The following is a 23,868-nucleotide window of genomic DNA, read 5'->3' on the forward strand; positions in this document are numbered from 1 at the left end:
CATAGGTTTCACTACACTTCAAGATAAACATGTTGGAACAGTAACTGCATTCACTTCGGACCTTTGAGCTTGTTCAGGGCCCTTACCTGACTGTTAGAATAAACACAGAGTTTTACGGCCTACTTGCTCTGGGTGACTTCACCACCACCAAGTGACACACATCCAGTTTAGAAATTACAACTGTGCCTGTCCACACATTTATTTATTCATTTCTGTGTTGGTTAATTCATTCATCATTCGTTCATTCTTTTATTTAGTCACTGAGATTATTTTCCAGCTCAGTTCAGACAGTATTGTGATTCCTTGACTATTATCATAGGATTCACAAAAACCATTTTGTCGGGGTGAGTCAAGAGAGCAGGCAGTGCGCATAATATTTAGAGCAGGAGTTTGGGTGTTGGACGCACCTGGATTTGAATTCTAGTTTCATTATGAACAATCTGTATGAACTCAGACATTGACTTCACTTCTCTGAGACTCCGTTTCTTTACTGTAAAGTGGCTGTGAAATCCCTCACCTCCCACCTTCTCTACATTGCCTATCTCTTCCTTCCTATGCAACTCTCACTGGATCAAGAATCACATAAAGGTCTGTGAGGGCCAAACAGACCTCCTGAAGTAGGCATTTAACTTGGCCTAGGGAGGAAAGACAGGTCCTGTGGGAAGGACCATTCCCCACAGAGGTTACTGTGAAAGCAGAGTTAAGTTGATGGGAATGTTATGGCGGGTTGGGAGTAGTGGGTCAGCTGACATCAGCTTAGTGATGGGAAAGGTGGTGGTACAGGGGCGTGGAGGGAGGAGTTAGAAGGGCCAGGGTGTGGAAAGCAGAGAGTGCCAGATATTCAAGAGAGTACAAAACTTGAGGAGTAAGAAATGGGGCCTAGGTACAAAACATTTCAACCAAATTCTATTATACTTTTCAGTGATCCACAAAGCATTTTGCAAACATCAGTGCTTAAAACACACCCTCCAAGGTGGAGTCAGAAACATCTCTGGGAGTTGCAACCCCAAGCGGGCTGTAGCAATATGTCTATTCACAATGACTAATTCCTTAATGGCTTGTGCCTTAGTTTCTTCATTTAGAAAAATGAATTTGATAATATTAGTAACAGGAATTACATTGTCAGTTTTCTATGACATTTAGTAAAATATAGAAAGCACATTGTCCTGTACTTAGTATAAAGTCTGTGTTTGATCAATATTAGCTATTCTTATTGGGCTCCCCTGGTGGTTCGGTGGTAAAGAATTAGCCTGCCAATGCAGGAGATGCAGGTTTGATCCCTGGGTCATGAAGATCCCCTGGAGAAGGAAATGGCAACCCACTTGAGTATTCTTGCCTGGAAAATCCTACGGACAGAGGAGCCTGGCGGGCTATAGTCCCTGGGGTTGCAAAAGAGTCAGATATGACTTAGTGACTGAACAGCAACAATGTTATTATTATTGTTGCATGAAGTGATGTCTGGAAAGATGTTCCATCAACTTATTGACCTATTGACCATGGTTATTTCTACATGTGTGATTTCAAGTAACTTTTACTCTTTTATTCCTTTTCTGTATAATTTGAAATTTTCTAGTAAACATGCAATATTTTTAAAAACTATAAAGCTCTTTTTAAAAAAGATTCATATGAAATATTTCAGGATATGTAGTCTAGAGGGATGCAACTCTGCCTGTAACAACTTTTCAAATGATCAAACTGCATAGTTTAACCCTTAGCACTAAAAACTCCATTTCAGAAAAGGGTCTTTGTTTTTCATTTTCACACATGAATGGTCTATAACATGTGTGAGCTTTCTTTTTTTCTTTTTTTTTAATTTAATTTTATTTTTTAACTTTACAATATTGTATTGGTTTTGCCATATATCGAAATGAATCCGCCACAGGTATACATGTGTTCCCCATCCTGAACCCTCCTCCCTCCTCCCTCCCCATACCATCCCTCTGGGTCGTCCCGCAATATGAAAAATCTCTTCCATTGTAAATGCTTGGGCTTATAGCTTTGAAATGACAGATTTTATTTTCTGGCTTCTGATTTTCCATCAAATGTTCAAGGAAATTGAAGACAGAAGACCAGCAAACATTCCCCCTGGAGATTGAGCTTCACCAGGACAGAGAAAATACCACTCCACCTTAGTATTGTGAGTTCTTGGCCCAGTGCCGGAGGCACAGTAGGTACTACAGCAAGATTTAAGCTGAATGAGTAAGTGAATGAATGAATCCTAAATCTAAGGGCTGAGTTTTTGCTTGGGTAGTGGGAGAGTGACACCTGTTACATATTAAAATTTGAGTAGGAAATTTTAAAAAATTAAGTGCAAGCAAAGTGATTTTACTAGGATCAAACATAAAGCTGAACTTGAAGCAGAAAATCCAGTGACTGTTTATTGAGGGTTTAGGGCACTCCAGGCCTGATGTAAGTGTTGAGGATTCAGTTGTGAAGAGGAGCTTAATTCCAGTGGAGAACATAAACTTTGATCAAGTCATGACATGTGAGAAGAGAGACCCATGAGGGAAAGAGCTGGATGCTCTGGAAGTGTATGTACACTGGGATGGAGGGGCAGGTGGAGTGGAGTGGCAGAGAAAGTTTTTGTAAGGAAGGGACCTTTAAGCTGAGACTCAGGTTGGAGAGAAGGAGTGAGACAGATGAGGAGTGGTGGGCAGGGCGTTTCAGAAGTTACCAAGGTGGAAGGTGAGCACAAGGAGAAGACAGCACAGCCATAAAGCTCCAAGTTGGAGAGTAGCTTGTGACATGTGAAGAACAGAAAGAAGGTTCTGTGTGGGCAAGGTTCATGTGAGAGTGTTGGTGGTGGCAGGGACCTTATCAGTTGGGGAGGTGCCATGGTAGAGGGTCTGGAGTTTATTCTAAAAGCAATGGGATGGCCTTGAAGAGCTTTACTTTGAGAGTTACCATAACCTCAACATTTACATTTTCAGCGTGTAGTATCTGTTGGGCGATCAAGGGACTGGAGCAAGGCTGAGTAGAAGCAGCCAATAGTCCAGGTGAGTAATGATAGTGACCTGAACTGGGATTAAACCTGACTATCAGTGGATGGAAGATGTGGAGAGAAGTGGATAGATTTAAAGTATGGTTTGAAGGTAGAACTGATGAGTCTTGATGCTAGATTGTGGAAGGATGACTTGATTTAATCCTGACTACTCCGTCCAAACAGGGGGCTTCCTTGGTAGCTCAGTGCTAAAGAATCCACTTGCCAATGCAGGAAGACACGAGTTTTATCCCTGGGTCGGAAGATCCCCTGGAAAGGGAAATGGCAACCCACTCCAGTATTCTTGCCAGGGAAATCCCATGGACAGAGGAAGCTGGTGGGCTGCAGTCCATGAGGGTGCAAGTCAGACAAGACTCACTGACTAAACAATAAAAACAACAACATGTGTCAGGCACTGTCCTAAGAGCCTAACAAGTATCTGTTCATTTAATCCAAATAATAATAACTCTATAAGTTGATATCGCTGTTATCTGCATTTTACAGACGCTGAGACTGAGGTACAGACTGGCTAAGAAACTTGCGCGAGGTCACACTCATAGTAAGGAAGACAGTCTGTGTTCAAACCAGGAACATAGGGTTAGCTTCAGAGTTGTCACTACTATGATTTTGTCCAGTTAAAGAGCATTTGGGAGAAGGAGAAGTTTCTGTCTCCTTCCCATCTCCCCAGTACCATAACACTTCCAGATTTTCACCTGCTGCTCTGGATTTGTGGCCGAGTGCACATGTGGTTTGGCTCATCTGAGACTATGTGTCTGAGGATGAAAACTGAGACTGTAGAACCGGGGAGGTCAGTTGAGTTAACTCAGAGGGCGTTTGCCGTCAAGAGGAACAGATGCTGTTTAAGTCAGGAAGAAATGAGTGTTCACTCCAAGCCTCACTTTAGAAAGCCTCTTTGTTTTATGACTCTGGGTGCAGGCAACCCTTTTAATTTCGTGTTTTGGATTCCAGCCATAGGAGGCCTTCTTTAATGTAGCAGATGGCCGGAGACAGGCAAGCCTGGTTTCTACTCTCTGCATGAAGCAGCCTTCCCTGGAGAGGAATCTCCCAATTATGTTGCTCTGAAAAAAGAGAAGAAGAAAAGATAACTTAAAATGGACACATTAAATTTACACCACACATAAAATAACCACTGCTTTAGGCATCTGCAAACATTTGGAGATCAGGAAACCTTTTGAGAATCTGGTGAAAGCTACAGACCTTTGCTGCAGAAGATTTGAATAGAATTTTCTGCACAGAAACGGGCATATTCATTCCATGGGGCTCATGGAGTCTCTGATATCCATTCCTGAAGCTTAAAAGTCTCTGGCAGCAAGATTCCTGTGCTTCCAGCAGAGGCAGCTATTACTCTTTTACTTTCCTTTTCCTTTTTTCAGTACATTTTGTATTGATTCTCAATTTTGTGTTGTGATAGTAAAGGGTCTGTGGAATATTAAGGGCTCATTTCACACAAGAACACTCAAATTTTACTGGAAAAAAATCCTTTCAAATATTGGGTAAAGTCACTTTAGTGTATTCTCTGGTTGGCACAGAACCTTGGCTTGCTCTGTTAAACACTAATGTGAAGTTTCTTTTGAAAACTGTAACATGATGTTTTTCTCTCTGTGGGATCTTGGGGTATGTCTTTGCACAACATTTCTTTAGAACTTCACTCTTCTCAGCACTTTTCTCAGTTTAGCTCTGCCTTCTGCATTGCTTCCAATATTAAGGATGGAGGGTAGGGCTAATTTATCCATTGAAGAGCATACAATTTTCAGAACTTGGAAAGACAGGTTTATTGTTTCCCAGACATTGTCGAGAGTGGTCACACAAACTTAGACATTTCTTCCTTTGATGTCCACTTGCCATGGCTGTGTGAGAAAGTGAGATGTCTCTGAGGTGGCTACCAGATCCCTTTATGGATTTCTGTGATGTCATTCATTGATCCCTCTACACTGGGCAACTCTTTGGAACATCACCACATTCTTCCAATTCTACTGGAGGTCCAGTGGTCATTTAGGGAGAATCTTCTGAGCTACAGCAAAGGGTCAAATTGAGACATATATTAAATATATTGAAACCAAACCCAATTTGCCCCAATTACCATATATTTAAAAATATGGAAAGACTAAGTTAAGTATTCCAGTTCTTCTTGTTTCATATATGCTCTCACATTTCCTAAAAATTACCTCCTTATAAAATTCAGGGTGTGAGTATGTCACTGACCAAATATTTAAGGTGGTTCTTTACATCAAATGAATAATTAACATAGTTATTGGAAAAGTTCAAAGAAAGGGCTCATTTTCTCCCTAAGCATCAACAGAGCTAGAAGGAAACTGGGGCTTAAATCAGGGTTGTGAACTTCAGCATGATTGATATTTGGGGCTAGATAATTCTCTCTTGCTTGCTTTCTTTCCTTCTGGCTGCTCTGTCTTCGTTGCTGTGTGTGTTTCTTTAACTGCGGTGGGCTGAGGCTACTCTTTGCTGTAGTGCTCGGGTTCTCACTGTGCTAGCTTCTCTCACTGGAGCACAAGCTTCAGCAGTTGTGGTACGTGGGTCAGTAGTTGGGGCCCGTGGGCTCCAGCACGCTGGCTCTGTCGTTGTGTCCCACGGGCTTAGTTGCTCTGTGGCATGTGGGATATTAGTTTTGGGACCAGGGATTGAACCCGTGCCCCCTGCATTGGCAGGTGGATTTTAACCACTGGACCATCAGGGAAGTCCTGGGCCGGATAAGTCTTGGTAGAAGAAAACTGTCCTGCGTATCATAAGAGTGTTTAGATCCCTGGCCACTACAGAGTAGATGTCACCAGCACCACCTTCCTAGATGTGACAACCGAGATTCTTTTCAAATATTGTCAAATGTTCCCTTGGGGTCTTTGGCACCCCTGCTTGAGAAGCACTTGTGTGAGTTTTCCAGTATTAAGCTTCTCTATAAGTAACACAAAATTGAATTTTGAAGCTGCTTCAGTTTGACCTTTCTGGTCAGGTGAACGCTAAACTGAAAAGGCAGTTTGTCTCTTTTGATGCCCCACCAACTATTCTATCAGTTCAGGTTGTCCTGTTCTACATTGGCTTTTAGTCCCTGTCCCCAAAACAGGGACTTCCTATTCCTTTCCTATGGCTCTGACAGGCCTGTTCATTTGCCATCTGATAGTCTTTTTGACTATATAGATCTTTAATGATCTGATTTTTTTATACCCTTTGAATGCTGAGTGCTGTCTTGTCCTTTGGGAGGAGTTTCTCTTCCTGTATTCTATGTTAATATCTCTTTCTATTTAAGACCTAAGCTGAGCCTACACAGCAATTTGGAGAAGTTTGAGTCTCTGGTTGATTTAATCAGTATTTGGACACACAGATCAGGAAGCAAAACTGTTGGCTTTGAGATTAACCTGAGATTGTGAAAGGAATCCTGTAATCACAAATTGTTCTTTACATATGTGCAGTGACTACAAGACAGCAAACAGTTTGTTTTGGGAAGGATTTTACTGCCTGTTTGAAGGGAGGAGTGGCTGAAGTGTACAAAATATTTAAACCACATTTTTATGTCTTATAATGTTCAACAAACCTCTCTGCAAACATTAGTTCTGGGGAAATTTAAAAAAAAGATCCCCCAAGGCAGGGTTATGGGCACTTTTGGGAGTTGTAAAGCCATGCAGGCTCCAGAAATATGTGCTTTCCAAGGGCTGGAAACTTCTGAATTAACAGCAAATAATCAGTGAGTGTGACAAAGAGTTAAAGTACACAGACTTTACTTTCACAAACTTTATGATGTAGTAAAGAGTTTTAAGACATAGACCTGAGATTACAAACTGATGGCCAGCAGGCTGAATCAGGACCACGGATTTGTTTTACTTGGCTTGTACAGGGTTGGCCTCCTGAATGTCTAAGAAAGAAAAAAGAAAGAATGAAAAAAAAAGTTGCTACATACATAAAAATGAGATTTTGTATTGAAGTCCAGATTTCCAGCTGTTTTTGAAAAATCAGATCTCCCAAAACTGGGTCCTTATTTCCACATTTCCCCACGGTGACAGTTGGCTAGAGTGAAATAGCAGCTGCCCCCTTTGAACAGAGGAGGCTCTCTCTGGTTCTGCACCCAGGCCCACTACATTCCCTCACCAGGCTTCTGTCCACATTTGAGATGACTATCCTTAATGCAGAGACTTGGACTACATTCACCATGCCTCTTCCCTGTGGAAAAAGCCTGAAGCAAAACAGCTGCTTCCCATTTAAATTCAGGTGAGATGACCCTGGCTCAGGGCACCAATGCTGGTCAGATCTGGGATGTATTTGAAGGTAGTGTTAGTAAGATTTCATGATGGTTTGGTTTAGAGAATGAGAGAGAGGATTTGAAAATGACTCCAATTTTGATTTTCATTTAGGTTAATTTGTTTTTAAAAACAAACCTATACCAGACTATTGGAAAGTCAGCATTGAACTTTTAAAATAAAAACAAAATTATTTAAAAGTTTTTCTTCACTAGTACTCTCCAAATTGCATGCCCTAGATGGTGAAGTGAAGTGAAGTCGCCCAGTCGTGCCCGACTCTTTGCGACCCCATGGATAGTAGCCTGCACCAAGCTCCTCCATCCATGGGATTTTCAAGGCAAGAGTACTGGAGTGGGGTTGCCATTTCCTCCTCCAGGGAATCTTCCCAACCCAGGGATCGAAGCCAGGTCTCTCAGATTGTAGACAGACGCTTTACCGTCTGAGCCACCAGGGAAGTCTATGTATTGACACAGATTCTCAGATTTATATTACAAATCATTAACGGTAGCAAAGTTATATCCGACGATATTTTTATTTACACTTCATACAGGACTGGGAAAATCGCCAACTGTCCATGTCGAAAACAATTGTTTTATTATAATGTGGGTTGATTTGGCTAGTGGAGACTTCCAGTGGCTATCGTGGCGGTGGGAACTAGCCGACTGCCAGTCCTGGGCCCGGCCATGGACGCGAGATGACTCTGGCAGATCGGAAGCTGGAGTTTGCGGGCGCCAAGCCAAGCGCGGAGGCTTCCTCCAGCCGCGGGAGCCAGTCGGCCCTTCCCTCGGTCTGTCCCGCAGCGGTCACTCGGCCGCTTGCGCGCATGCGCCGACCCCGCGGCGTCCTCCCCGGCTCCTTCCCTCCTTCATCCGGGTCCTGGACGAGCGGGCGCCGTGCGCGTGTCCCGCTGCCGAGCTGCTAATAAAGTTGCGCTGAGGAGAAGCGCAGCGACGGCGCCGGGAGAGCGCGCGCCGCCGGCTCGTGAGTGAATGTGGGGCCCCGGGACGGGCGGGCCAGTGAGTGGGACTGTGGGCTGCAGGCTTTGCCCGGACGCGGTTCTGCCCTAGCGGCCGGACTCGGGCCGAGGCGGGGGCGGGCGGAGCGGAAATCACCCGGGCCTGCTGGGCGGGAGGTAGGCCGAGACCCGGCCTGCCGGGGTCCAGGCGGGCGGCGATGGTGCGGCCAGTCCGGCTGCGGAGGCCTTGCCTGCCCCGGGGGCGTCCCGAGGCGGAGCCAACGCTGGCCCTCGTCCGGGCTCCGCCGTTACCACCCGGACTGTGGCGGGAGGCGTTCAGGACGCCCTCGCGGGGATCCCCGGCCCCACTTCTGTCCGGGGGAGCGGTTTGCCCTCCCTTACGCGAGCGCCACCCTCAACACACACCCCTGGTGGGACTGCCGAGCTCGGCCGAGCAGCTTGGTCGGCTACATTGCAAAACCGTCCAGTGGCTTGATGAATCCGTGCCGCCGCCGTCGCTTTGTGTTTCAAAGATAAGGATCCACTCTTATCGGTGGGAATTACACCCCGGGCAGTTGTGACCTGCTGCTGCACTCAGCTGGTAGTTAGACCCGGTTTCTGCCACTTGCCATGCCAGTTTCCATCATTGCAAAGATTTCTTCTACTTTGTGTAAACTTTTGCTGCAAGGATAACGACAAGCAGTATCTGTTTGCCTTCATCATATTCAACCCCTGCTGGGGTCTTTCACTCTAGTGTCAGGGCTCAGATTCATATTCGGTCTGCCCCCTCCCCATGCTCTCCCTCTTTCCTCTCTTCCCCTTTCAGCTGCTGTTATTACGTGGAGTTTGGAGCCTAAGCTTTGAAAACTCCCATGTGGCGCCTGTCTTAAGTCGGAGCATGCTCAGTAGCCAAAACAGATTTTGGTTGCAAAAAAGAACTGGGGCGAGGATAGTCGGGTATTTGGACGTTCGCCCACTTCCTAACAAAATGTTCCAATTCTGGTTTGGATGGCATTGGAGAGTGGAGCTGTAGGCCAGCCCAGAGGTGAGGAATGCCTGAACACCCTGGGCCAGATCTCTATCTTGATTGTAGAGACATTGTTTCCTGACCAGCTGGAGGTCTAGAGAGAGACGGGGGGAAAAGCATTCCTGGCTGCCCGTGCATTTATATGGGTGTGGTGCTAAGTGTATCTTGTTTACCTTATCTTTCTGTGGAAAAAGTTTTGAAGTTTGGTCGGGTTTGTCACATCATGCCCGTTGCCTAGTACCCCCCCAAAGTGTTCTTATTTAGCAAAAAGACTGGATAGGTGGGAGGTTGTGGCTTGGCCTCACAGAAATTGAGAGGAAGGGATACTGAAGTTGCTGTTTTCAAATTCTTTCGAAAATTCTGTTTCTAAACTTGGGTAGTTAAATTTCCTTAAATTAGAGCACCCATATTGCCCGCAGTGAATTAGTTTTTAAACTTTAATTTGAAAGCTAAAGGGTTGAAAACCTTAGTCTGAATAAATTAGTAACTTGCCAAGCAGTTTAAAATTGTTCCTAGGTGCCAGTGTTGTGGAAGACAAAAGCTAGAGACAATGTGAACATTATGGATCTGAATACTTTTATGAGTGTGTTCCAAATAAGGAGTTTTTTTTTTTTTTTTAATAGTTCTAAGGGCTTCCCAGGTGGCTCAGATGGTAAAGAATCTGCCTGCAATGTGGGAGACCCGGGTTCGATCTCTGGGTCAGGAAGATCTCCTGGAGAAGGGAATGGCTACACACTCCAGTATTCTTGCCTGGAGAATTCCATGGACAGAGGAGCCTGGTGGGCTATACAGTCCATGGGTTTGCAAAGAGTTGGACATGACTGTATGTTCAACTAACACATGTACACATATAGATCTAAACCAATTATTTTATATTCTTCCTCTTATTGGTACTTTGGTAACTTTTACCCCCCTCTAAGATGAATCCAAGATTACAGAAATACAGAACAGTTAAGAAACAAGTTTAAAGTGTAACTTTCATAAGAGTTGTGTTGATTATGTTTAGATTTTTTTAATTTAACTTTTGCATGATTGTCTCTGTAGCATCCTCCTTTCTTCCCTCTCTCTACCTTGCTGCTCCCTCAGTGTGCCTTTCCTTTCACATAGCTGTTTTTATCACATAAACTGTACCTATTTATTTTTGTTAATAAAATCCATCTGTCATTTATGCCTCCATTTTTCAGATCATAGTTGAAATAGACTATAAAAGTTAGATGAACCTTCCCAGCTGACTTTCTTCTTAGATTTTAAATGCATCCAATGATATAGTTAACAGAACAGTGAACTGGAAAGGAAAAGAGTAAAATATTTTTGTAGGTTCTGTGCAGATTTGGTGGAATTATCTACTTGTCTGGTTCACAGGGTTAGGCGCCACAAAAATGGGTAGATTGGTACGTGCTACATTTCTTTCCCCTCTGGCAAAGTCAGTTTTAATTTCAGTGAGAGACAGTGGCAGAATGTTGTTACTAATGAGGTTTGAATCAGATTGTTTACTGGTTATGTAACGTGTTGCTGGGAGTATTATTAAAAGTTGCCTTCTGTATCAAGGTAGAGGCAAGTAAATTCTGCTTACCCTGGGTTTTAATTCTTGGCTGAGCCTGAAGCACATTAGACTATAACCATCATTATACCTGGGTAGCCTGCCTGTTTCCTGTTTTCATCATGAACCCAAACATTATGATTTGCAGTGATGATCTTTTTTGTGCCTTGCGTTAAACGAGGCAGTATGTTTTCTCTTACTTCTGAAAAGAGATTTGTAACTTGGTCAAATCAAAGCTACCAGCTTCTTGTCTTTGGAAGACTAGGTAGTAAAATATAAAACTTCTAAAAATTTCTTGGTAACTTGAAATACTATTTATAAAAATCTATTTAATACATATTGTTTTAGTGTTTTTATGTAAATTTTAATGTTACCAGTAGTATGTAGAGTCTGAATAAGAAAGCCCTTTTTGTTTATGACGTATCAGTGTTTATTATTACCAGATGTATATGTTGACTTAGCTGACTTGAGAACTCTTTAGGATATAGCTGCTTTTATTCCCCTGATTATCAGTTTTTCCTGTTCTCGTTATTTCTAGAGTGACTGTATTCCTAGTCTGTTCGTGTGCTTCATACTAGCCCAAAGAAGAAACTGAATAGTTTATTTCTTCAAATGTTACAGCTCCCTTAGATCCTATGGGTTTGCTGGTATACTAATAAAGTCAAAGACAATGGAGAAGATTTCCTTTTATAAGGGACAGTCTTATAAAAGCCTGAAGGATGATTCTTATTTCTACCAGTCTGGATATTTTGGAGAAAAGATTATTTGGGAGTAGGACCCAAGAAGACTGCACAGAGGTAGAATGTTTTCCCCACCAAAGATGATGATGAACGTCCTCACAAAGCCTGCCCATGTCTTTTTACACTTTGATTTTCTGCTTCCAAAATTAATAGAACAGTAGTAATTGAAACTCTCAGTGCTGGCTTATCCAATACATTGCCATTACCTAGAACTCTGAAGAGGTACATTTACTACTTGGAAGGTTAAGATATAAAATTCTTTTTTAAAAATTGTTAAAAGCTAGATTGTTGTTGCTGCTGCTAGGTCGCTTCAGTCATGTCCGACTCTGTGCGACTCCATAGACAGCAGCCCACCAGGTTCCCCCGTCCCTGGGATTCTCCAGGCAAGAACACTGGAGTGGGTTGCCATTTCCTTCTCCAAGATTGTTGTTAGGACCAACTAGTTTTTCAGTCTCATATTCTAACATCTTTCAGTGTTTGACAGCTTAGAAAAGATGGGGTAATTACACAGTTACTATTTTTTCGTAAATAATCAGCTAGGTCTTCACTCTGCAGTTTTGATACTTTTTTGCCCTGGGCACCTAGGTGGGGAGATATTTGGCCTTTTTCTATTAGAGAAGTGGTATCAGTGACTTTTCTTTCTGCTTTTATTGTATTCCTAACTTGGTTGTGACAATATTTTAGAAGAAAGTTTGCTTTATTAGGTGGTTCCATGTGTGCGATACTGTAATTGTAATTCGTTTTTGGAAGTCAGTTGTTAAAGTGCCTTTTGTAAGTAGGATTTGCTTTTGATTTCTTTGGTATACCAGTCTCTGCTTATAATGTGTATATATGTAAATTACAGAATGGTATACTCTGGAAATTTGAAAATGGCCTAATCTGTTGTGAGGTTTAACTGGATTTTTCCTTTTTGATGTCCATATATATTGTTTTGTTATTATTGAAAATAATATTAATAGTAAGAAAAAGACTGGTATCACCTTCCTACTTTTCTTTGAACATAGCAGCTGGAGTCCTGTAAACAGTCTTAAACTTTTTAAATTTAACTGTGGTCTCAGAATATGGCTGGTACTTCTTCAAGGCAAGCTTTGTTTTGGTCACTTCTGTTTTCATGATATGTTAGGATCTGCCTGGCATCCTATCTGGTAGACTATAACTTGAGATGTAGTTATTCTGGTTTGTGTGTTTCTAGGAAAAGAGGGGCACTGCAGAACTTTTTCAAAGCTAGTCTTTCATTTTCTTTACCTTCTTCACATCTTTCTGCCCACTCAAGTGAGTAGATGAGCTTATCTGGAAAGTGTCTTCATAAAGATTTGAAATATATGTTGTGTACACAAGTTAGTACTTTGTACTCCAGAGAGACATTTTGTAACATACTGATTTGGTATCTGCTCTTGGTGATTTTATAATTTAAAGGAAAGCGCTGTAAAGATTGACCAGCTCTGTGTCTATTCCTGTGCCTACAAGCCTATGCAGGTATTCTCAGACACATCTGGTAGCAATGTCAGAAATCTTGCAGGCTCTGTGGGGGTGAGTGATACATCTAGATCAGGCTCTGCTTAATTAGAGGACTTAGAGAAGCAGGTGAGGTTTAAAGAGTGATTAAAAACTGGGAAACAAAAGTCTGGATGTGGGAGATAAAAAAAGACTTGTATGGGCACAGAGAGAGCCTGGGTGAGAGTTCTGTGCTGTAAGAAGGGTCAGCTGGCAGCTGCTCAGCTCCTGAGTGGCTTTGAAATCACTGTGAGAACTTTGGATGTCTTTGGAAATTTGGGAACCGTAATTGGGAAAAGTGATGATTTAAGTGTTTCTCTAGGAAAATGATTTTGGTGCTCATGTGACTGTATTTCCTCTTCTTTCTAGATGATCTAGTAAAGAATAGGTTTTCTGAATCTAGGAGATCTGTGGGGCCAGCTTGTTCTTGGTTTCTTTCTCTTATCTGCTTGCAGTCATGGATGTGGCTTAAACATTTTATAGTGATTATATACCTAGGTCTAGGATTGGTTTGATAGTTGTGGTGACGGATGTCTACTTTTGCTAATACTTGGTGACTAAAGATGTTAGAACCACAGGGGTAAGACACTTGTAAAGCTATACCCCCACCAACCACAAAAAAGTTACCTCTGAATGTGTATAAGCAAGTGACTTTCTCCCATTGTGGATGATCCTAAGGGCCTTGGTTCTCAAACCTACTGCAGAACCTGGGAGGTAGGGCCCTGATGTCAATGAATCTGAATTTTGTGGAATGGTTATGAAGGATTTGTTTCTTTAAAACCCCCATGTGTAATTCTTCTGTATCGGTTTGGTTGAAGTGATGGTGGCTTTGACCCATATGCACATTTGCAAGGGTTAATGTGGTCAGGAGATTTCCTTTTGGCTAACGGTGTTGGGTGAAATTTTTGAATTGGTTTGTTTGCCTTTTATTTTGGATTGAAGCAATCAGAGAGATGTTGGACCAGAAGGTGAAGGAGCTGTTTTTTTTTTAATTTTCCTTTGAATCTGGGGCTGAGCAGTGTGTGTCTATAGGTCTGTCTGTCTCAGGGAGACTATTGAGGGGGGTTTGTGTGTATGTGTTTATGGCAGGTCAGGAGGTTCTACTCAGGTAACTTGAAGTAAGAACAAGACTTGGTTTCTTGACATTAATAACATTCATTTGAATGGAAACCTGGTTAAGTTTAACAACATTTTCTTCATACATTCATTTTATGTAAAATCATCCTTTAGCTTCCCTATCAGCCTCCCCTAAATCAATCCCATTCTGGTAGCCCAGGTTGACACCTTGGAGTCATTTTTGACTCCTCCATTCTCACATTCCCCTTATCTCTTCCACCAGGAAACCTTTTGTCTCCCAAACACGTGAAACTGTCTGCTTCTCACCACCATGCTGCAGTCATCCTGGTCTGAGCCACCATCATCTCTTACTTAAATTGCTGCAGCACTGAACTGATCTCGGTCTCCCTGCTTTCTACCCTTGCTGCCTCCATCCCCACCCCCTCCCCATTCTGAACATGTGGCCCAGAGTGATTGTTTAATAACATAAGTCTGAAAACGTCACATCTTCACTCAGAGCTCTTAAATGGGTCTACATTTCACTTATAGTAAAGGCCAAAAGCACTTATATTATTGCATGGCTCTCTTACCTGTTTGACTCCATTCCTGTTTTCCCTTTCTTATGTGCTTATTGTCAGGGTTCGTGGTCTTGTGGTTACTTGAATGTGCCAGACATGCTCCCACTTTGGGATTTGCACATTGCCTGTTGCCTTCGCTTGTACTAGTTTTCCCTGCCTGGCTCACTCTTTGGTGCCTTCTCAGTGAGGCTCAGCCCAGCCACCCTGTTTAAAATTACACCTCTTTCATAGCACTCCTGATCCACCTTCCACTGTTTTATTTTTCTCCATAGCAGTTTTCACCTTACAGCTATCCTGTATCATTCATTCATTTATTGTACTTTATCTGTCTCCCTCCACTGGAATGCAGGCTTTATGAAGACAAGGATTTTGGCCCACTTTTATTCACTTCTATATTCTCAGCGCCTATACTGTTCAGTTCAGTCACTCAGTCGTGTTCGACTCTTTGTGACCCCATGAACTGCAGCACGCCAGGCTTCCCTGTCCATTACCAACTCCCGGAGCTTACTGAAACTCATGTCCATTGAGTCAGTGATGCCATCCAATCATTTCATCCTCTGTTGCCCCCTTCTCCTCCCACCATCAGTCTTTCGAAACATCAGGGTCTTTTCCAGTGAGTTAGTTCTTCGCATCAGATGGCCAGAGTATTGAAGCTTCAGCATCAGTCCTTCCAATGAATATTCAGGACTGTTTTCCTTTAGGATGGACTGGTTGGATCTCCTTGCAGTCCAAGGGACTCTCAAGAGCCTACTGCAACACCACAGTTCAAAAGCATCAATTCTTTGGTGTTCAACTTTCTTTATTGTCCAACTCTCACATCCATACATGACTACTGGAAAAACTATAGCTTTGACTAGACGGACTTTTCTTGGCAAAGTAATGCCTCTGCTTTTTAATATGCTGTCTAGGTTGGTCATAGCTTTTCTTCCAGGGAGCAAGTGTCTTCTAATTTCACTGCTGCAGTCACCATCTGCAGTGATTTTGGAGCCCAAGAAAATAAACTCACTGTTTCCATGGTTTCCCCATCTATTTGCCATGAAGTGATGGGACCAGATGCCATGATCTTAGTTTTATGAATGTTGGGTTTTAAGCCAACTTGTTCACTCTCCTCTTTGACTTTCATCAAGAGGCTTTTTTGTTCCTCTTCAATTTCTGTCATAAGGGTGGTGTCATCCACATATCTGAGGTTGTCTATATTTCTCCCAGCAATCTTGATTTCAGCTTGTGCTTCATCCAGCCTGGCATTTCATATGATGTACGCTGTGTATAAGTTAAATAAGCAGGGTGACAGTATACAGTCTTGATATACTCCTTTCCCAATTTGGAACCAGTCTGTTGTTCCATGTCCAGTTGTAACTGTTGCTTCTTGACCTGCATACAGATTTCTCAGGAGGCAGGTCAGGTGGTCTGGTATTCCCATCTCTTGAAGAATTTTCCACAATTTGTTGTCATCCACACAGTCAAAGGCTTTGGTGTAGTCAGTAAAGCAGAAATACATGTTTTTCTGGAACGCTCTTGCTTTTTCAATGATCCAGCAGATGTTGGCAATTTGATCTCTGGTTCCTCTGCCTTTTTTAAATCCAGCTTGAACATCTGAAAGTTCACAGTTCACATACTGCTGAAGCCTGGCTTGGAGTATTTTGAGCATTACTTGGCTAGCACGTGAGATGAGTGCCTTGGAAACAAACAGAGATCGTTCTGTCGTTTTTTGAGATTGCATCCAAGTACTGCATTTCTGACTCTTTTGTTGACCATGATGGCTACTCCATTTCTTCTAAGGGATTCCTGCCCACAGTAGTAGATATAATCATCATCTGAGTTAAATTCACCCATTCCAGTCCATTTTAGTTCTCTGATTCCTAGAATGTCGATGTTCACTCTTGCCATCTCCTGTTTGACCACTTCCAATTTGCCTTGATTCATGGACTTAACATTCCAGGTTCCTATGCAGTATTGCTCTTTACAGCATCAGACCTTGCTTCTATCACCAGTCACATCCACAGCTGGGTATTGTTTTTGCTTTGGCTCCATCCCTTCATTCTTTCTGGAGTTACTTCTCCACTGATGTGATCACTATAAACTGTGGAAAATTCTGAAAGAGATGGGAATACCAGACCACCTGACTTGTCTCTTGAGAAACCTGTATGCAAGTCAGGAAGCAACAGTTAGAACTGGACACGGAACAACAGACTGGTTCCAAATAGGAAAAGGAGTATGTCAAGGCTGTATATTGTCACCCTGCTTATTTAACTTATATGCAGAGTACATCATGAGAAACACTGGACTGGAAGAAACACAAGTTGGAATCAAGATTGCCGGGAGAAATATCAATAACCTCAGATATGCAAATGACACCACCCTTATGACAGAAAGTGAAGAGGAACTAAAAGGCCTCTTGATGAAAGTGAAAGAGGAGAGTGAAAAAGTTGGCTTAAAGCTCAACATTCAGAAAACGAAGATCATGGCATCTGGTCCCGTCCCTTCATGGCAAATAGATGGGGAAACAGTGGAAACAGTGTCAGGCTTTATTTTTGGGGGCTCCAAAATCACTGCAGATGGTGATTGCAGCCATGAAATTAAAAGACGCTTACTCCTTGGAAGGAAAGTTATGACCAACCTAGACAGCATATTCAAAAGCAGAGACATTACTTTGCCAACAAAGGTCCTTCTAGTCAAGGCTATGGTTTTTCCAGTGGTCATGTATGATTGTGAAAGTTGGACTGTGAAGAAAGCTGAGTGCTGAAGAATTGATGCTTTTGAAGTGTGGTGTTGGAGAAGACTCTTGAGAGTCCTTTGGACTGCAAGGAGATCCAACCAGTCCATCCTAAGGGAGATCAGTCCTGGGTGTTCATTGGAAGGACTGATGCTGAAGCTGAAACTCGAGTACTTTGGCCACCTCATGCGAAGAGTTGACTCATTGGAGGAGACTCTGATGCTGGGAGGGATTGGGGGCAGGAGGAGAAGGGGACGACAGAGGATGAGATGGCTGGATGGCATCACCGACTCGATGGACATGAGTTTGGGTAAACTCTGGGAGTTGGTGATAGACAGGGAGGCCTAGTGTGCTGCGATTCATGGGGTCACAAAGAGTCGGACACAACTGAGTGACTGAACTGAACTGAACTGAGATGAGTGCAACTGTGCGGTAGTTTGAACATCTTTGGCATTGCCTTTCTTTAGGATTAGAATGAAAACTGACCTTTTCTGGTTCTGTGGCCACTGCTGAGTTTTCCAAATTTGCTGGCATGTTGAGTGCTGCACTCTGGCATGTTGAGTGCAGCACTCTCACAGCATCATTTTTTAGGATTTGAAATACCTCAACTGGAATTCCATCACTTCCACTAGCTTTGTTCATAGTAATGCTTCCTAAGACCCACTTGACTTCACACTCGAGAATGTCTGGCTCTAGGTGAGATAAACACCATCGTGGTTATCTGGGTCATGAAGATCTTTTTGTGTAGTTCTTCTGTGTATTCTTGCCACTTCTTAATATCTTCTGCTTCTGTTAGGTCTATACCATTTCTATCCTTTATTGTGCCCATCTTTGCATGAAATGTTCTTAAAATGCACCTCAGTAGTTTTAGATGAATAGCTTGAATGAATTTAACAAGTTCTCTAAATATGCTTAGTACTGTTTTTTAAAGATTACATTCTAGAGAGAGAGTCGAAAATACAAGAAAACCAACAAATACTTACAATTTGGTAGTACAGTGAAGGAAATGAACATAGTTTTAGATTAGAGATTGGGGAAAACCTACTTTATATAGAGTTAATGGGTTGATCAGGGAAGGTGTCGGGGATGATAGCTAAAGCTGAAACCTTGGAGAGCTAGACATTAGTGGTTGGAGCTTGAAGAAAGTGGTCCAGACAATAGCATTTGTAAAATATGTAAAGTAGAGAAAATATTCTAGTACAGGAAGATAAATGCTTTTCAAAAAATGAATTCTTACTATTATTTATTGGAACCCGAAAGTATTTGGCCCTATCTTTGATTTTTCTTAAATTTCAGCCTCTAAATTTGTATAACTTTAAAATTACTGGAGAGAATTCTTTTGAAATAAAAATGACTCTTATAAATCCTCTTTAGTAAGAATTTTAATATGGTTGAGGTACATCTGCACTTCCATTTTAAAGTTGGTTTTCCCTGGTAACTATACAAGAAATTCATGTTTATTTTAAGATATGCAAAATTGCATGAAACAGAAAGTGAAAAGCACCCTGAATCCCTCCCCATCCCCAGGCTAATTCCTTTCAAAAGGTTTGTATTCACAGTTTCTTTCATTCGTTAGACTTAAATACTTATTGAGCACATGTATCATTCGGTTTACAGTGATGAGCCAAAACAGATATGGCTCCTCTCATTTACATTCTTGCCAAGTTGGACTGGTAAATGTAAAAACAAAGATATGTTAAGTGCTGCAAAATAGAGATACGCGACACAGTAAGTGTGTGTAATAGGGGAGTTTCACCTAGGTAAGGCAGTCTGGGAAGGCTTCTCTGAAGAAGGGATGCTTGAGCTAAAATAAAAGTATGATGTGTGTGTGTGTGTGTGTGTTTTGTAATGTGATAGATTCTTTTGTAGTACATGATAGTCTTTTAATTTTATTGCTGAGGTACTACTGTATTCTTTGGATTTCCAAGGTACTGCTCTGTATTGTTTTTGTCTGGTTGATAGTTGCAGTTTTTCAGGAGAATTTCAGGGAACCTGACATACACAAGGATTTCTAAAGCTCATAATTAAATACCACTTTTCTTTCTAGCTGTCTGAAATGACAATACCCATCAACGAAAGAATCAACTATTAGGTTGGTGCAAACGTCATTGCGGTTTCAGACCGTGAATTTTAAATCATTATAACTAGGCTCAAACACACCTTTATTAGTCAAAATAGTAACCATTATAATCAGTGCATTTTTGCCAGTGAGAAATAAGTTTATTCCTGTGGTGTAAAAATTCATGCCTCAAGATTCGACAAACTCTTGGAAAGCATTTTCTGCGTCCTGCTGGTTGTGGAAGCGTTTTCCCTGCAGAAAGTTGTTGAGATGCTTGAAGAAGTGGTAGTTGGTTGGCAAGAGGTCAGGTTAATATGGCAGATGAGGCAAAATTTCGTTGCCCGTTTCTTTCAACTTTTGAAACAATGGTTATGCGACATTAGTTGGGTGGTGTTGTTGACCAGTGCTGGCTGCAGGTGTTGCAGTTTTTGGTGCATCTCATTGATTTACTTCTCAGATATAATGGTTTCAGTGAGATTCAGAAAGCTGTAGTGGATCAGATGGGCAGCAAACCACCGAACAGTGATCATGACCTTTTTCGGAGCAACTTTGGCTTTGGGAAGTGCTTTGGAGTTCCTTCTCAGTCTAGCCACTGAGCTGGCCATCGCCAGTTGTATAAAATCCACTTTTTATCACGTGTCACAATCCAATCGAGAAATGGTTCATTGTTGTTGCATAAAATAAGAGATGACACTTCAAAGCATTGATTTTTTTTTTTAATTTTCATTCAGTGCACGAGGCACCTACTTATCAAACCTTTCCAGTTTACTTCAAATGCTGAACTGCCATAGAATGATTGACATTGAGTTCTTTGGCAACTTCTTGTGTAGCTGTAAGAGGATCAGGCTTTTCACGTGGCACTAGTGGTTAAGAACCTGCCTGCCAATGCAAGAGACATAAGAGATGTGGGTTCAGTCCCTGGGTTGGGAAGATCCCCTGGAGGTGGGCATGGCAACCCCCTCTAGTGTTCTCGCCTGGAGAATCCCATGGACAGAGGAGCCTGGCAGACTAGAGTCTGTAGGGTTGCAAAGAGTCGGACATGACGGAAGAGACTGAGAATGCACACAGCAGCTTCAGTGATGCTCTCAGTTGGTCATTATCAACTTCTGGTGCCTGGCCACTGTGCTCCTCATCATCAAGGCTCTTGTCTCCTTTGCACAACTTCTGCAACCACCACTGCACTATGCATTCGTTAGCAGTTCCTGGGCCAAATGCAATGTTGAAGTTGCGAGTTGTCGCCACTGCTTTATGACTCATTTTGAACTCAAATAAGAAGATGGCTCAAATTTGTTTTTTGTCTACCATCATTTCCTTCAGTTCAGTTACTCGGTTGTGTCCGATTCTTTGTGAACCCCATGGTCTGCAACATGCCAGGCTTCCCTGTCTATCACCAACTCCTGGAGCCTACTCAAACTCATGTCCATCCAGTCAGTGATGTCATCCAACCATCTCATCTAATGTCATCCCTTTATCCTCCTGCCTTCAATCTTTCCCAGCATCAGGGTCTTTTCCAATAAGTCAGTTCTTCGCATCAGGTGATGAAAGTATTGGAGTTTCAGCTTCAGCATCAGTCCTTCCCATGAATACTCAGGACTGATTTCCTTTAGGATTGACTGGTTGGATATCCTTGCAGTCCAAGGGACTCTCAAGAGTCTTCTCTAACACCACAGTTCAAAAGCATCAATTCTTTGGTGTTCAGCTTTCTTTATTGTCCAACTCTCACATCCATACATGACTACTGGAAAAACCATAGCTTTGACTAGATGGACCTCTGTTGGCAAAGTAATGTCTCTGCTTTTTAATATGCTGTCTAGGTTGGTCATAGCTTTTCTTCTAAGGAACAAGTGTCTTTTAATTTCATGGCTGCAATCACCATCTGCAGTGATTTTGGAGCCCCCAAAAATAAAGTCTCTCACTGTTTCCATGGTTTCCCCATCTATTTGCCATGAAGTGATGGGACCAGATGCCACAATCTTAGTTTTAGGAATGTTGAGTTTTAAGCCAATTTTTTCACTCCTCTTTCACTTTCATCAAGAGGCTCTTTAGTTCTTCTTTACTTTCTCCCATAAGGGTGGTGTCATCTGCGTATCTGAGGTTATTGATATTTCTCCTGGCAATCTTGATTCCAACTTGTGCTTCATCCCGCTAGCATTCGCATGATATACTCTGCATATAAGTTAAATAAGCAGGGTGGCAATATACAGCCTTGACATACTCCTTTCCATTGTCTAAAATAAATATAAAATACAAGCAAGTAATAAGTCATTAGCAAAAAAACATTAAAATGATGGATAACATAACCACATTTATTTAAGAATGTATTCCAGTATCAAATGGCAAAGTTCAGCAATGCAAAACCACAATTACTTTTGCACCAACTTAATAGTCAGGTCTTTGTAAACCAGAGGTAAACTGTAAAAAGCCAAAGTAATAGCAGATAATGCGTTCACAGTTAAGTCCCTCCAGTTGTAAGCAGTAGTACACGTTCCTATCTACTCAGTTACTGGCCTTCTGTGCCTGCTGTATATATTCTTTACTCTATTTTAATACTGCATCTCTGTTGACTTATCGTATGAAAATCCAGAGTAAAGCTAAGTGATATGGGACTTCCTTGATGGTCCAGTGGTTGAGTCTGCCTTGCAATGCAAGGGACACAGATTTGATCCCTTTTCCGGGAGGATCCCATATGCAGCAGGGCAGCTGAGCCTGTGTGCCACAGCTACTGAGCCCATGCACCACAAGTGCTGGAGCCTGCGTGTCCTTGAGCCTGTGCTCCACAACAAGAGAAGCCATTGCACTGGGGATCCTGCATGCTGCAAATAGAGAATGGTCCATGCTCACTGCAACTAGAGAAAGCTTGCACAGAAACGAGAGACCCAACATAGCCAAAACCAAATAAATACATTAAAAAAACAGACCACCAAGTGATGTGCTGAACAGCACATGAAGCTCTTCATAGAATCTTCTCTTTTTTCTGGTTACTCTTTATGCTCTTGGAGATTACAGATCGTGTCTTTTAAGACTTAGTTCCTAGTACAGAGTATTCCTGGCTTATTGCTGCTGCTAAGTTGCTTCAGTCGTGTCTGACTCTGTGCGACCCCATAGACGGCAGCCCACCAGGCTCCCCTGTCCCTGGGATTCTCCAGGCAAGAACACTGGAGTGGGTTGCCATTGCCTTCTCCAATGCGTGAAAGTGAAAAGTGAAAGTGAAGTCGCTCAGTCGTGTCCGACTCTTAGCGACCCCATGGACTGCAGCCCACCAGGCTCCTCCATCCATGGAATTTTCCAGGCAAGAGTACTGGAGTGGGGTGCCATCGCCTTCTCTGTCCTGGCTTATTAGGTACCCAATAAATTTGTCTGAATCAACTTCAAATCTTACTCCTCTTTGTATCATCCTCCAAATTTATATATTTATTCCTTCTCTCTTGAGCTCTAGTTACACATCTGCTTGGACCAGTACTTGCCTCCTTATACTCCTCCCCCATCACCTTTTTACCTTGTCTTGGCTATAACTAGAATCCCCTTTTGGGGTGAGTGGTGTCTAATTCTTTCAGCTTTTAAACCTTTACCTTTCTTAGATTGCCCTGTTTCTCTTCTTCAGTTCAGTTCAGTTCAGTTCAGTCGCTCAGTCGTGTTTGACTCTTTGCGACCCCATGAATCGCAGCACGCCAGGCCTCCCTGTCCATCTCCAACTCCCGGAGTTCATTGAGACTCACGTCCATAGAGTCAGTGATGCCATCCAGCCATCTCATCCTCTGTCGTCCCCTTCTCCTGCTGCCTCCAGTCCCTTCCAGAATCAGAGTCTTTTCCAATGAGTCAACTTTTCGCATGAGGTGGCCAAAGTACCGGAGTTTCAGCTTCAGCATCATTCCCTCCAAAGAAATCCCAGGGCTGATCTCCTTCAGAATGGTCAGCAAATCCTGTGGATTGTTTGTCACGTCCCTCACATCTCTTCCACCATTACTGCCTGGTCTGTGTACCACTATCCTAGTGTGTCTTCCTCTCATAGTTGGATTACTAACATGTTTTCAGTTTACGCTGTCTGCCTCTCCTGGTGAAGCCTTTACTTGTCTATGTGCTGTTGCCATTTTTGTCTTCCTGAAATGCCTCTTGGAACGTACCTTTCTGCTTAGATAGAACTGTACCCTGCACACAGGATTACTTCTAGGAGCCTGATCCCTTTGCTTTTATATTCAGTCTTCCCTTGTTTGGCTTTCATTCTGTGGTGATGTCTTTCCCTTTAGCCTCACAGTCTAGCTGATTGTCTCCTCCCAGTCTCTTCTGCCTCATTTGGTTTAATGATACATGGGTTTTCCTTATTCCTGTCCTTTATTACCAACTGGGCTATGAGTTATAGATTGTCATGTTCCTTTTGGAATATGTTCCTAAAATATGTTCCTAAAATTTGTGCTGATATAATGAACTGTTACCCATACCTCATCTTTAAAACTTTCTTTTTTCACT

General features: G+C 42.4%; 1 protein-coding gene across 1 annotated transcript in view; it reads left to right on the plus strand.

Annotated features, from left to right (window-relative positions):
• The first annotated feature begins 8,061 nt into the window (after positions 1-8,061).
• The window catches only part of SMAD5 (SMAD family member 5), a 62,369-nt gene continuing 46,562 nt past the window's right edge, over positions 8,062-23,868 (plus strand). The window contains exon 1 of the mRNA XM_061423577.1: positions 8,062-8,223. The gene's annotated coding sequence lies outside the window, so the exon portion shown is untranslated. The remainder of the gene's footprint in view (positions 8,224-23,868) is intronic.

The sequence above is a fragment of the Bos javanicus genome, chromosome 7 (genome assembly GCF_032452875.1).
Source record: "Bos javanicus breed banteng chromosome 7, ARS-OSU_banteng_1.0, whole genome shotgun sequence".
Taxonomy (NCBI): domain Eukaryota; kingdom Metazoa; phylum Chordata; class Mammalia; order Artiodactyla; family Bovidae; genus Bos; species Bos javanicus.